The sequence below is a fragment of the Salmo salar genome, chromosome 10 (genome assembly GCF_965601325.2).
Source record: "Salmo salar chromosome 10, fSalSal1, whole genome shotgun sequence".
In the NCBI taxonomy this organism is placed as follows: domain Eukaryota; kingdom Metazoa; phylum Chordata; class Actinopteri; order Salmoniformes; family Salmonidae; genus Salmo; species Salmo salar.
This window is the reverse complement of record NC_138300.1, coordinates 3,713,010-3,727,569: the sequence shown is the minus strand read 5'-3', so window position 1 is coordinate 3,727,569 and position 14,560 is coordinate 3,713,010. Positions and strand designations below refer to the sequence as shown.

General features: G+C 47.0%; 1 protein-coding gene across 3 annotated transcripts in view; it reads right to left on the bottom strand.

Moving 5' to 3' along the window:
* The window catches only part of traf3ip2l (TRAF3 interacting protein 2-like), a 220,276-nt gene that overhangs the window by 47,993 nt on the left and 157,723 nt on the right, over positions 1-14,560 (bottom strand). The window lies entirely within an intron of this gene.

The following is a 14,560-nucleotide window of genomic DNA, read 5'->3' as shown; positions in this document are numbered from 1 at the left end:
AACAACAAAAATCTCATCATTCAAATTTCTCAAACATACAAGTATTATACACCATTTTAAAGATAAGATTCTTCTTAATCTAACCACAGTGTCCGATTTCAAAAAGGCTTTACGGTGAAAGCATAAAATTAGATTATGTTAGGACAGCGCCGAGACAAGAAAAACCACACAGCCATTTTCCAAGCAAGGAGAGGCGTCACAAAAACCAGAAATAGAGCTAAAATGAATCACTAAACTTGCCATCATTCACTTTGAACTGGACTGTGTGTTTACAGGCAGTAGGACCTGCCATCATTCACTATGAACTGGACTGTGTGTTTACAGGCAGTAGGACCTGTCATCATTCACTATGAACTGGACTGTGTGTTTACAGGCAGTAGGGCCTGTCATCATTCACTATGAACTGGACTGTGTGCTTACAGGCAGTAGGGCCTGTCATCATTCACTATGAATGAATGCTTTAGCACACTCTGCCAACCCGGATGTCCTAGCTGTGTCTGAATCTTGGCTTAGGAAGTCCACCAAAAACTCTGAAATCTTCATCCCTAACTACAACGTTTTCAGACAAGATAGAACGACCAAAGGGGGCGGTGTTGCAATCTACTGCAGAGATAGCCTGCAGAGTTCTGTCCTGCTATCCAGGTCTGTACCCAAACAATTTGAACTTCTACTTTTAAAAATCCACCTCTCCAAAAACAAGTCTCTCACCGTTGCCGCCTGCTATAGACCCCCCTCGACCCCTAGTTGTGCTCTGGACACCATATGTGAACTGATTGCCCCCCATCTATCTTCAGAGCTCGTGCTACTAGGTGACCTAAACTGGGACATGCTTAACACCCCAGCCATCCTACAATCCAAGCTTGATGCCCTCAATCTCACACAAATTATTAATGAACCCACCAGGTACAACCCCAAAGCCGCAAACACTGGCACCCTCATAGATATCATCCTAACCAACGTGCCCTCTAAATACACCTCTGCTGTTTTCAACCAAGATCTCAGCGATCACTGCCTCATTGCCTGCACCCGTAATGGGTCAGCGGTCAAACGACCTCCACTCATCACTGTCAAACGCTCCCTGAAACATTTCAACGAGCAAGCCTTTCTAATCGACCTGGCCCTGGTATCCTGGAAGGATATTGACCTCATCCCGTCAGTAGAGGATGCCTGGTTATTTTTTTAAAATGCCTTCCTCTCCATCTTAAATAAGCATGCCCCTTTCAAGAAATTTAGAACCAGGAACAGATATAGCCCTTGGTTCTCCCCAGACCTGACTGCCCTTAACCAACACAAAAATATCCTGTGGCGTTCTGCATTAGCATCGAACTGCCCCCGCGATATGCAACTTTTTAGGGAAGTTAGAAACCAATACACACAGGCAGTTAGAAACGGCAAGGCTAGCTTTTTCAAACAGAAATTCGCTTCGTGCAACTCCAACTCTAAAAAGTTCTGGGACATTGTAAAGTCCATGGAGAATAAGAACACCTCCTCCCAACTGCCCACTGCACTGAGGATAGGAAACTCTGTCACCACCGATAAGCCCACTATAATTGAGAATTTCAACAAGCATTTTTCTACGGCTGGCCATGCTTTCCACCTAACTACCCCTACTGCATTCAACAGCACTGCACCCCCCACAGCTACTCGCCCAAGCCTCCCCCATTTCTCCTTCTCCCAAATCCATTCAGCTGATGTTCTGAAAGAGCTGCAAAATCTGGACCCCTACAAATCAGCTGGGCTTGACAATCTGGACCCTTTCTTTCTAAAATTATCTGCCGAAATTATTGCAACCCCTATTACTAGCCTGTTCAACCTCTCTTTCGTGTCGTCTGAGATTCCCATAGATTGGAAAGCAGCTGCTGTCATCCCCCTCTTCAAAGGAGGTGACACTCTTGACCCAAATTGCTACAGACCTATATCCATCCTACCCTGCCTTTCTAAGGTCTTCGAAAGCCAAGTTAACAAACAGATTACCGCCCATTTCGAATCCCACCGCACCCTCTCCGCTATGCAATCTGGTTTCAGAGCTGGTCATGGGTGCACCTCAGCCACGCTCAAGGTCCTAAACGACATCGTAACCGCCATCGATAAGAAACAATACTGTGCTGCCGTATTCATTGACCTGGCCAAAGCTTTTGACTCTGTTAATCACCACATCCTCATCGGCAGACTCAGTAGCCTTGGTTTCTCAAACGATTGCGTCGCCTGGTTCACCAACTACTTCTCTGACAGAGTTCAGTGTGTCAAATCGGAGGGCCTACTGTCTGGACCTCTGGCAGTCTCTATGGGGGTACCACAGGGTTCAATTCTTGGGCCAACTCTTTTCTCTGTATACATAAATGATGTCGCTCTTGCTGCTGGTGAATCTCTGATCCACCTCTACGCAGACGACACCATTCTGTACACTTCTGGCCCTTCTTTGGACACTGTGTTAACAACCCTCCAGACGAGCTTCAATGCCATTCAACTCTCCTTCCGTGGTCTCCAACTGCTCCTAAATACAAGTAAAACTAAATGCATGCTCTTCAACCGATCGCTGCCTGCACCTGCCCGCCTGTCCAGCATCACTTCTCTGGACGGTTCTAACTTAGAATTTGTGGACAACTACAAATACCTAGGTGTCTGGTTAGACTGTAAACTCTCCTTCCAGACTCACATCAATCATCTCCAATCCAAAGTGAAATCTCGAATCGGCTTTCCTATTTCGCAACAAAGCATCCTTCACTCATGCTGCCAAACATACCCTTGTAAAACTGACCATCCTACCAATCCTCGACTTCGGCGATGTCATTTACAAAATAGCTTCCAATACCCTACTCAACAAGCTGGATGCAGTCTATCACAGTGCCATCCGTTTTGTCACCAAAGCCCCATATACTACCCACCACTGCGACCTGTACGCTCTCGTTGGCTGGCCTTCGCTTCATAATCGTCGCCAAACACATTGGCTCCAGGTCATCTACTAGACCCTGCTAGGTAAAGTCCCCCCTTATCTCCGCTCACTGGTCACCATAGCAGCACCCACCTGTAGCACGCGCTCCAGCAGGTATATCTCTCTGGTCACCCCTAAAGCCAACTCCTCCTTTGGTCGTCTCTCCTTCCAGTTCTCTGCTGCCAATGACTGGAACGAACTACAAAAATCTCTGAAACTGGAAACACTTATCTCCCTCACTAGCTTTAAGCACCAGCTGTCAGAGCAGCTCACAGATCACTGCATCTGTACATAGCCCATCTATAATTTAGCCCAAACTACTACCTCTTCCCCTACTGTATTTATTTATTTTATTTATTTTGCTCCTTTGCACCATATTATTTATATTTTATCTCTGAACTTTCTTCAAACTACAAATCTACCATTCCAGTGTTTTTCTTGCTATACTTTATTTACTTTGCCACCATGGCATTTTTTTGCCTTTACCTCCCTTATCTCACATCATTTGCTCACATTGTACATAATCTTCTTTTTTTTTTCTTTTTTTCTACTGCATCATTGATTGTATGTTGTTTTACTCCATGTGTAACTCTGTTTTTGTATGTTGTCGAACTGCTTTGGTTTATCTTGGCCAGGTCGCAATTGTAAATGAGAACTTGTTCTCAACTTGCCTACCTGGTTAAATAAAGGTGAAATAAATAAAAATAAATGAACTGGACTGTGTGTTTACAGGAAGTAGGACCTGTCATCATTCACTATGAACTGGACTGTGTGTTAACAGGAAGTAGGACCTGTCATCATTCACTTTGAACTGGACTGTGTGTTTACAGGCAGTAGGACCTGTCATCATTCACTATGAACTGGACTGTGTGTTTACAGGCAGTAGGACCTGTCATCATTCACTATGAACTGGACTGTGTGTTTACAGGCAGTAGGACCTGTCATCATTCACTATGAACTGGACTGTGTTTACAGGCAGTAGGACCTGTCATCATTCACTATGAACTGGACTGTGTGTTAACAGGCAGTAGGACCTGTCATCATTCACTATGAACTGGACTGTGTGTTTACAGGCAGTAGGGCCTGTCATCATTCACTTTGAACTGGACTGTGTGTTTACAGGCAGTAGGACCTGTCATCATTCACTATGAACTGGACTGTGTTTACAGGCAGTAGGGCCTGCCATCATTCACTATGAACTGGACTGTGTGTTTACAGGCAGTAGGACCTGCCATCATTCACTATGAACTGGACTGTGTTTACAGGCAGTAGGACCTGTCATCATTCACTATGAACTGGACTGTGTGTTTACAGGCAGTAGGACCTGTCATCATTCACTATGAACTGGACTGTGTGTTTACAGGCAGTAGGGCCTGTCATCATTCACTATGAACTGGACTGTGTGTTTACAGGAAGTAGCAACAGCGCGACTTTAGATCATTAGAACACATTCGCTAAAAGACACAAATCCACCTGAATGGATTTCTGCTAATATGTAAATACCACGGGAGTCCTCTTCCATCTGGGAACTTTACAGTCCTATTGATCAAACAACCATTAAAAGGTAGGCTCTCTCCCTCCCTCAGTTATGCACATCAACAAGATCAACAACTGACGCTAGCCAGAGCAAGATGAGCTCAAATCTAACAAAGGAACATTAGATAAACCCTATCAAACTTTTTCAGCTAGTTGGCCGTCAAAATTGCACTGATAAACGATGGGGAATTGTAAGAATCTCTGGATTCTGAATACCAAGGTGGCGTACCGAACACACTGGTGCAAATCGCCTCAAGATAAATACGTAAAATTCAATATCAGTAAGTTGGACTAAATATTAGTACTTCATATACTCGTGGGTAATAACATCCAATCTGGATATTAACACAAAACAAGTCATAAGGATAGAGAAATGTATCGACAAATATTATGAAAACAAGCAACAGTCAAACATGACGGAGAGTAAACGTGGAGAATCAATCTCCAAAAAAACACCAACTCCTCGATTTAGGCTTTTCACCACTTGGACTGGTAAGTGTGGAAAGCGATCTGTTAAAGTCGACAAATGACAAACTGGGCATACTTGAATTAGTCAGTAAAGATATAAAAGGAGTTGAAGGCGAGCCTTGAAATGAGAGACGAAAGAACTGCGATAATGGAGACATGAATAAACAAGCTTAAGGACAGTCAATAAAATAGAAACGGATGTTAATGAACTTAAAAAGGAGAACATGTTTTTGAGAGAAGCCTTACTAGACATACCGACTAGATCTATAAGAGAAAATCTAGTACTTACGGGTATCCAAGAAAGAGAAGGAGAAGTTCCCGAAAAAGTAGTGAAGGAATTCTTTCTTACAACGCTTCAAATCCCACTCGATGCTGTCAATAAGATCCAACTCGAACGTGTAAACCGTTTCGGACAGAGATATGAGCGTCCAATCGTTGCCAAATTTGCTTTCTTTAAGGATAAAGTAATGGTTAAAACTAATGGTTAAAAGACTCGCTGGTCCGGCCTCCCAAGTGGCGCAATGGTCTAAGCCACTGCCTCGCAGTGCTAGCTGTGCCACTAGAGATCCTGGGTTCGAGTCCAGGCTCTGTCTCAGTGGTCTAAGCCACTGCCTCGCAGTGCTAGCTGTGCCACTAGAGATCCTGGGTTTGAGTCCAGGCTCTGTCTCAGTGGTCTAAGCCACTGCCTCGCAGTGCTAGCTGCACCACTAGAGATCCTGGTTCGAGTCCAGGCTAATACTACTTTTTTTTAAAGAATCGCTGGCATGAAAATAGGCATGAATGATCAGTTCCCGAGGGAGATTACAGAACGGCGCAAAGTCCTGTATCCAGTCTTCAAGGAGAATAGATTAAAAGGGAAGCGTGTGTCCCTCGTATCGATATTGCCAACCAAATGTTCTAAATATTAGAAAGTTTCCCTAGAGGAGTCGAATAATGAAACACCCAATACTAGCCATGGTAGGGTTTGTAATAATATACTGCTCAAAAAAATAAAGGGAACACTTAAACAACACATCCTAGATCTGAATGAAAGAAATAATCTTATTCAAGAATTTTTTCTTTACATAGTTGAATGTGCTGACAACAAAATCACACAAAAATAATCAATGGAAATCCAATTTATCAACCCATGGAGGTCTGGATTTGGAGTCACACTCAAAATTAAAGTGGAAAACCACACTACAGGCTGATCCAACTTTGATGTAATGTCCTTAAAACAAGTAAAAATGAGGCTCAGTAGTGTGTGTGGCCTCCACGTGCCTGTATGACCTCCCTACAATGCCTGGGCATGCTCCTGATGAGGTGGCGGATGGTCTCCTGAGGGATCTCCTCCCAGACCTGGACTAAAGCATCCGCCAACTCCTGGACAGTCTGTGGTGCAACAGTCTGTTGGTGGATGGAGCGAGACATGATGTCCCAGATGTGCTCAATTGGATTCAGGTCTGGGGAACGGGCGGGCCAGTCCATAGCATCAATGCCTTCCTCTTGCAGGAACTGCTGACACACTCCAGCCACATGAGGTCTAGCATTGTCTTGCATTAGGAGGAACCCAGGTCCAACCGCACCAGCATATGGTCTCACAAGGGGTCTGAGGATCTCATCTCGGTACCTAATGGCAGTCAGGCTACCTCTGGCGAGCACATGGAGGGCTGTGCGGCCCCCCAAAGAAATGCCACCCCACACCATGACTGACCCACCGCCAAACCGGTCATGCTGGAGGATGTTGCAGGCAGCAGAACGTTCTCCACGGCGTCTCCAGACTCTGTCATGTCTGTCACATGTGCTCAGTGTGAACCTGCTTTCATCTGTGAAGAGCACAGGGCGCCAGTGGCGAATTTGCCAATCTTGGTGTTCTCTGGCAAATGCCAAACGTCCTGCACGGTGTTGGGCTGTAAGCACAACCCCCACCTGTGGACGTCGGGCCCTCATACCACCCTCATGGAGTCTGTTTCTGACCATTTGAGCAGACACATGCACATTTGTGGCCTGCTGGAGGTCATTTTGCAGGACTCTGGCAGTGCTTCTCCTGCTCCTCCTTGCACAAAGGCGGAGGTAGCGGTCCTGCTGCTGGGTTGTTGCCCTCCTACGGCCTCCTCCACGTCTCCTGATGTACTGGCCTGTCTCCTGGTTGCGCCTCCATGCTCTGGACACTACGCTGACAGACACAGCAAACCTTCTTGCCACAGCTCGCATTGATGTGCCATCCTGGATGAGCTGCACTACCTGAGCCATTTGTGTGGGTTGTAGACTCCGTCTCATGCTACCACTTGAGTGAAAGCACCGCCAGCATTCAAAAGTGACCAAAACATCAGCCAGGAAGCATAGGAACTGAGAAGTGGTCTGTGGTCCCCACCTGCAGAACCACTCCTTTATTGGGGGTGTCTTGCTAATTGCCTATAATTTCCACCTGGTGTCTATTCCATTTGCACAACAGCATGTGAAATTTATTGTCAATCAGTGTTGCTTCCTAAGTGGACAGTTTGATTTCACAGAAGTGTGATTGACTTGGAGTTACATTGTGTTGTTTAAGTGTTCCCTTTATTTTTTTGAGCAGTGTACAAAAAAAAATAATTGTTAAATGAAATACAACTACACCATCCCTTTCAAGATAGGGAACGTTGTAAAAAATAATTTGTATTCCATTTTCCATTTATAGTATTTTATAAATTGATAAGACAATATTAGATGAATGGATAACTAGCAAAATAACACATCTTCAAATATAATTAATTGGAACACAAAAGTACTCAACCAACATGGTGGAGATAAAAAACATAGCAAACAGAAGACATAGAAGGCACAGTATGGGGGTATGTGAGGGTGTATACAGTATGGGGGTATGTGTGGGTGTATACAGTATGGGGGTATGTGTGGGTGTAGACAGTATGTAGGTATGTGTGGGTGTATACAGTATGTGGGTATGTGAGGGTGTATACAGTATGTGGGTATGTGTGGGTGTATACAGTATGGGGGTATGTGAGGGTGTATGTGAGGGTGTATACAGTATGTGGGTATGTGTGGGTGTATACAGTATGTGGGTATGTGAGGGTGTATACAGTATGTGGGTATGTGTGGGTGTATACAGTATGGGGGTATGTGAGGGTGTATGTGAGGGTGTATACAGTATGTGGGTATGTGAGGGTGTATACAGTATGTGGATATGTGAGGGTGTATACAGTATGGGGGTATGTGAAGGTGTATACAGTATGTGGGTATGTGAGGGTGTATACAGTATGTGGGTATGTGAGGGTGTATACAGTATGTGGGTATGTGAGGGTGTATACAGTATGTGGGTATGTGAGGGTGTATACAGTATGGGGGTATGTGTGGGTGTAGACAGTATGTGGGTATGTGTGGGTGTATACAGTATGTGGGTATGTGAGGGTGTATACAGTATGTGGGTATGTGAGGGTGTATACAGTATGTGGGGATGTGAGGTGTATACAGTATGTGGGTATGTGAGGGTGTATACAGTATGTGGGTATGTGAGGGTGTACACAGTATGGGGGTATGTGGGGTGTATACAGTATGGGGGTATGTGAGGGTGTATACAGTATGTGGGGATGTGTGGGTGTATACAGTATGTGGGTATGTGAGGGTGTATACAGTATGTGGGGATGTGTGGGTGTAGACAGTATGTGGGTATGTGTGGATGCATTGTGATGGAAGGTGTGGTATGTGTTTATGGTGATGGAAGGTGCGGTGTGTGTTTATTGTGATGGAAGGTGTGGTGTGTGTTTATTGTGATGGAAGGTGTGGTGTGTGTTTATTGTGATGGAAGGTGTGGTGTGTGTTTATTGTGATGGAAGGTGTGGTATGTGTTTATTGTGATGGAAGGTGTGGAGTGTGTTTTTTGGTGTTTGGTAAAGTGTGGCGTTAAGTGAGTGAGAAAGGAAATGGTTGCTGTGAGCAGGGGTTGTGAGAGAGAGCTTTCAATTTTGTGCAAATGAGGGATATACATTTTAAAATAAATTATACATGTAATTTATTTATTTATTTATTTATTGTCCTATCATGATGGAACGGTCCCCAACCCTATACCCCCACCTGAACGACCCATACACTAAAGAGAAGTCCCCATCTGTTTTATGGGCCAGCTGTAAGCTGCCTAAGATGCAGCCAAAACAGACAGATAAATGTGGTCAGAGACCTACTAGAGCAGCACTGCCCCCTCTAGATTCTGAGCCTGCTTGGCAGGGTTGGTCCTGCAGTGGTTCTGAGCCTGCTTGGCAGGGTTGGTCCTGCAGTGGTTCTGAGCCTGCCTGGCAGGGTTGGTCCTACTGTGGTTCTGAGCCTGCTTGGCAGGGTTGGTCCTGCAGTGGTTCTGAGCCTGATTGACAGGGTTGGTCCTGCAGTGGTTCCGAGCCTGCTTGGCAGGGTTGGTCCTGCGGTGGTTCTGAGCCTGCTTGGCAGGGTTGGTCCTGCAGTGGTTCTGAGCCTGCCTGGCAGGGTTGGTCCTGCAGTGGTTCTGAGCCTGCCTGGCAGGGTTGGTCCTGCAGTGGTTCTGAACCTGATTGGCAGGGTTGGTCCTGCGGTGGTTCTGAGCCTGCTTGGCAGGGTTGGTCCTGCGGTGGTTCTGAGCCTGCCTGGCAGGGTTGGTCCTGCAGTGATTCTGAGCCTGCTTGGCAGGGTTGGTCCTGCAAAGCCCCCTGATGGGAGAGGATAATATAAGGACATTCTCCAAGCTGCTAATGAGAACCTTGATGACCTGGTACCTAGCCGGTGGGGATTCCGGTGGGGTGCTCCCACCCAGGTAGTGGCAGTGCTGGCAACACTGGCTGCAGTAACCCATGGGGAGGGTCACCTCGTTTCGATTCCTGGTCGCAAGTCCTTAGGAAACTATGCAGTATTTCTTTTTATGTATTATTTCTTAAATTGTTACCCCAGGATATAAGAGCTACGTCAATTTACCAACATTACGACCAGGAATATGACTTTCCCGAAGCGGATCCTCTGTTTGGACCACCATCCAGGACAACGGATCTAATCCCAGAAGCCGACCCAAAACAACGGCGCCGTAGAAGGGGCAGAGGGAGCGGCCTCCTGGTCAGGCTCCGCAGACGTGCACATCGCCCACCGCTCCCAAGTATACTACTCGCCAATGTCCAGTCTCTTGGCAACAAGGTAGACGAAATTCGAACAAGGGTTGCCTTCCAGAGAGACATCAGGGATTGTAACATTCTCCGTTTCACAGAAACATGGAACTCTCGGGATATGCGGTCGGAATCGGTTCAGCCCCCGGGCTTATCCATGCATCGCACCGACTGAGATAAACACCTCCCTGGGAAGAGGAAGGGCGGGGTTGTATGCTTCATGATTAACGACTCATGGTGTAATCATAACAACATACAGGAACTCAAGTCCTTCTGCTCACCCGACCTACAATTCCTTACAATCAAATGCCGGCCATATTACCTCCAAAGAGAATTCTTGTCAGTTATCGTTACAGCTGTTGTTTGAATGTTAAATGACGAGACAGAGGCATTGATGCGAGTAACCAGTCTTCTTCAGTATATTGCAATACATCCGGGTATTTCAAGCACACCGGTAAAAACACTGGAGTTGCAGTAATTAACATTTACCAACAGATGGCATCACTGTGCCATCTTACACCCATAACATCTTTCCTTTTATAAAATAGGACAGGAGCTGTCAATTCACTAACAAAACAAACCTAGTAATAATTTCCAACATGAACAGTTTCTTTTTTTTTTTTCTTTTTCAGGTAACAACTTAACACATTTTGATACTCTCTTCACTTTTATCTCTGTCTGTCAACAATCCCTAATGGGAAACCTACAGATTAAGTCTTTTTGGTGGCTGGGACAGACGCCCATAGCGTGAAAAAACAGGGGGCTTGTCTGCGAGGACTGCGGGTTCCCGCACAGGCGTGTCACCTGACTGTCTAAGGGGAGTATTGATGGGCGAGGGAGCGGCCGACCTGTGATCCCCTGGCTCTTCGCCCAGTGCCTCAGGCCCCATGTGACTTGCTGGGGTTCTGTCTTTTGTCATGCGACCCCTTTGACCATCAGGGTTCTGAGTAGGTGCTGGCTCAGCAATCCGAAGGTCAACCCTGTTACGACGGTAGAGTGATCCATTCACCTCGACCAAGTAGGAGCGTGGTGGCACTTTCTGTACACAGGATCCGAGTCTCCAGAGGCCAGTCCGGTCCCCTGGTAGTGGCTTCATCCGCACCGTTTCACCCACCCTGAGCTCAGGTAAGTCTTTTGCTGATTTGTCATAGATGAACTTGGAGACCTGTCTTCTGTGACGTAGCTTCACCAACACGTCTGTCACCACACATGGCTCCAGGAGAGTGCTGGCTACTGGCAGAGCTGCTTTTAAGCGCCGTGCCATGAGGCACTGGGCCGGGCTGCTATCCATGCCTTCTGTCGGGGTATTGCGCCACTGCAGGATTGCTTTCCAGGCATCATTGCCCTCTCGCAGAGCTTTTTTGCAGAGGTTCTTTGCGATTTTGACTGCGGACTCCGCCTTCCCATTAGCTTTTGGGTGTCGTGGTGATGAAGTGACGTGCTCGAATTCCCAATCTGTAGCAAATTTTCGGAACTCAACTCCGGAGAATTGGGGTCCATTGTCTGAAATTACCCTATCTGGCTGGCCATAGCGGGCAAACTGAGCCTTGCAGCGTTTGATTGTTGTCTCTGCTGAGAGGTCGGGGAGGAGGTCAATCTCCCAGAAGTCTGAGTAATGATCGACTACCAGCAGAAAGTCTTTGCCACTGTGCTGGAAGAGATCTAGACTTACTATCTGCCAGGGGCGCATCGGTAGCTCGTGGGACATCATCATCTCTCTCTGTTGCTCAATGGCATATTCATTGCAGATTGTGCATTTACTGACATAGTCTTTGATTTCACTCTGCATTCCTGGCCAATACAGTGTGTCACGTGCTTGTCTGTAACAGGCCTCACCTCCTATGTGGCTTGAGTGCACGCGCGCCAACATCTCAGGGCGCAGAGACCGGGGAATAACAACTCTCTGACCCTTGAATATTACTCCGTTTTGAACACTGAGCTCCTCTTTGACTGGCCAATAATCTCTGACGGCTAAAGCAGTTTCTTCCTTGCAGTCGGGCCAGCCCATCAGAATCACAGACCTCAATGCCTGGAGTTGCTCGTCCCTGTCTGTGTGCTGTCTGATTTGTAAAAGGCGCTGGTCCGTGACATTGAGGTAGTCAGCCTGGTTGATGTGTTCAACATCCACTTGCTCTGTTTGTAAGCTGCACACTGTGTGTCGTTCATGCATGGAGCGTGTGTGAGTGCCTGATGCAGTAGCCCTGCTGAGCGTGTCACTCACATACATCTCTGGCCCTGGCTTGTACACCACCTTGAGGTTGTAGTTTTGTAGGGCCAGTAGCATGCTCTGCTGTCGTTTCGGGGCATTCAGGAGAGGCTTGCTGAATATAGCAATAAGGGGCTTGTGATCTGTCTCTGCGGTAATATTGTCGCGCCCGTACAGGTAGTGGTGGAAGCGTTGGCATGCAAACACAATGCTGAGGCACTCCTTCTCTATCTGGGCATAGTTCTGCTCTGTTGGGGTGAGTGCCCTAGAGGCGAATGCCACAGGCTGGCCCTCCTGCATGAGGCAACAGCCAAGTCCATACTGGCTTGAGTCACTCTGAATCGTGACAGGTTTTGACACATCGTAGTATCGCAGTACAGGTGTCTGGGTGACCAGTTGTTTTATTTCCCTCACCGCTGCGTCATGTTTTGGGAGCCAATGCCAGATGGTGTCCTTGTCCATGAGCCTCCTTAGTGGCTCACACACTTCAGAGAGCCGCGGTAGGAACTTGGCCAGGTAGGTGATGAATCCGACGAAGCGCTGCACTGCCTTCACGTCAGATGGGTGGGGCATTTCCAAGACAGCCTTCACTTTTTCAGGATCCGCCTTCAATCCAGTGGAGGACAAGATGTGCCCATGAAAGCGGACCTCTGGCACTTTAAACTGAAGCTTTTTTATGCTTAGCCTTAGCTTGACCTGTCTGCATCTGACCATCAGGGCCAGCAGCTTGGCGTCATGGTCAAATTCTGCCTCCTCATCACTGTCCCCACAGCCCACTACGAGGATGTCATCTGCTATGGGTTCCACGCCACTGAGTCCCATCAACAGCTCATGCTGTTTCCGCTGATACACCTCTGGAGCCACGGAGACACCAAACGGGAGCTTCAACCACCTCTTCCTGCCCCAGGGTGTCCAAAAGGTGGTCATGTAGCTGCTGGGCTCGTCGAGCTTGCACTGCAGGAAGGCATCTCTGGCGTCCACGAGCGTGAAGACTCTGGCCTTTGGGAGCTTGTAAAGAACATCCTCCAACGTGGGCATAATGTAATGTGAATGTCGCAGAGCCCGGTTGAGGTGTTTAGGATCAATGCATATCCGTAGCTTGTCTGGTTTCTTGACGATGACCATATTACTTATCCAGTCTGTAGGCTCGGTGACGGATATGATGTGGCCATCTGCTTCGTATTTGTCAAGCTGAGCCTTTGTAGCTGCTTTCATGGCCACTGGTACATTGCGGGGTGCACACTGGACAGGCTGGATTGCTGCGTCCAACTCAAAGTGGACTTCGCCGGGAACTGACTCGACCGGTGCGTTGAAGACATCATGGTACTTGCTTAGGAGTGTCTCCTTGCTCAGGGGCCCAGCCTGGACTTTGTCTATAATGTTAAGATCAGCTGGGATGGTGAAGTTAATAGTCCAAGGCGCTCGCATGTAGAACCTGACAGTAATGGCTGTTGACTAGCCTCAACTATTTCAAACTCAACGGTGTGTTTCTGGCCATGTAAAACACACTCTGTCACAAACAGGCCTAAAGAGGTCATGAACTGTCCTGAATACAGTTTCAGCTTGGTGCTACTCTGTGTGAGTTTGTCTCTGGTCGCAAGCCTCCTTTTATCTTTAAGGCTCATAACGTTACATGTGGCCCCTGAATCTAGCTGGCATTGCTGTGGTTTATTATTAAGTAACAGAGTGACAAACCACTTTTGTCCTTTTGCACTCACTGCCCCTATGCACTCGCTAGCATATACATCCTCTGTGCTGTTGTTCCCTTCATCTGTGTTTGTTTCAATGGAGTGCACTTTACCCTCCTTTGTCTTGCTTTTCATGCAGACCCTTGCGAAGTGATTAGCTGTACCACAGGATTTGCATATTTTTCCATAGGCTGGGCAGTATTCTTTTCCTCGTCCATGAGAAATGCCACAATATCGGCACGTATTGGGGTTGTCTGCTGCAGAGTTGGCTGTAGTATTAGCATTAGCTGTGGCAAAGGGGAATTTCTTTACTGGCTGCCTGAATGTAGCATTGACATTGTCCATATGTTGTCTTTCTAGTTCCATGGACCTTATCCGTATATCAGTAAGCTCTGCTGCACGGCATGTCTCCACTGCCAAGACCAGCATCAGGTCACGTTCTCTCAGCAAACGTCTGCGGGTGCCCTCATCAGTTATGCCAAGCACTATCTTATCTCTGATCAGTTCATCTCTTAAAGCACCATAGTCACATGTAGCTGCCTTTTCCCTTAGCCTAGTGACAAAGCTGTCAATGGACTCCCCGTCCTCCTGTTTGCAACAACCAAAAACATAACGCTCGTAGATAACGTTCTTTGCT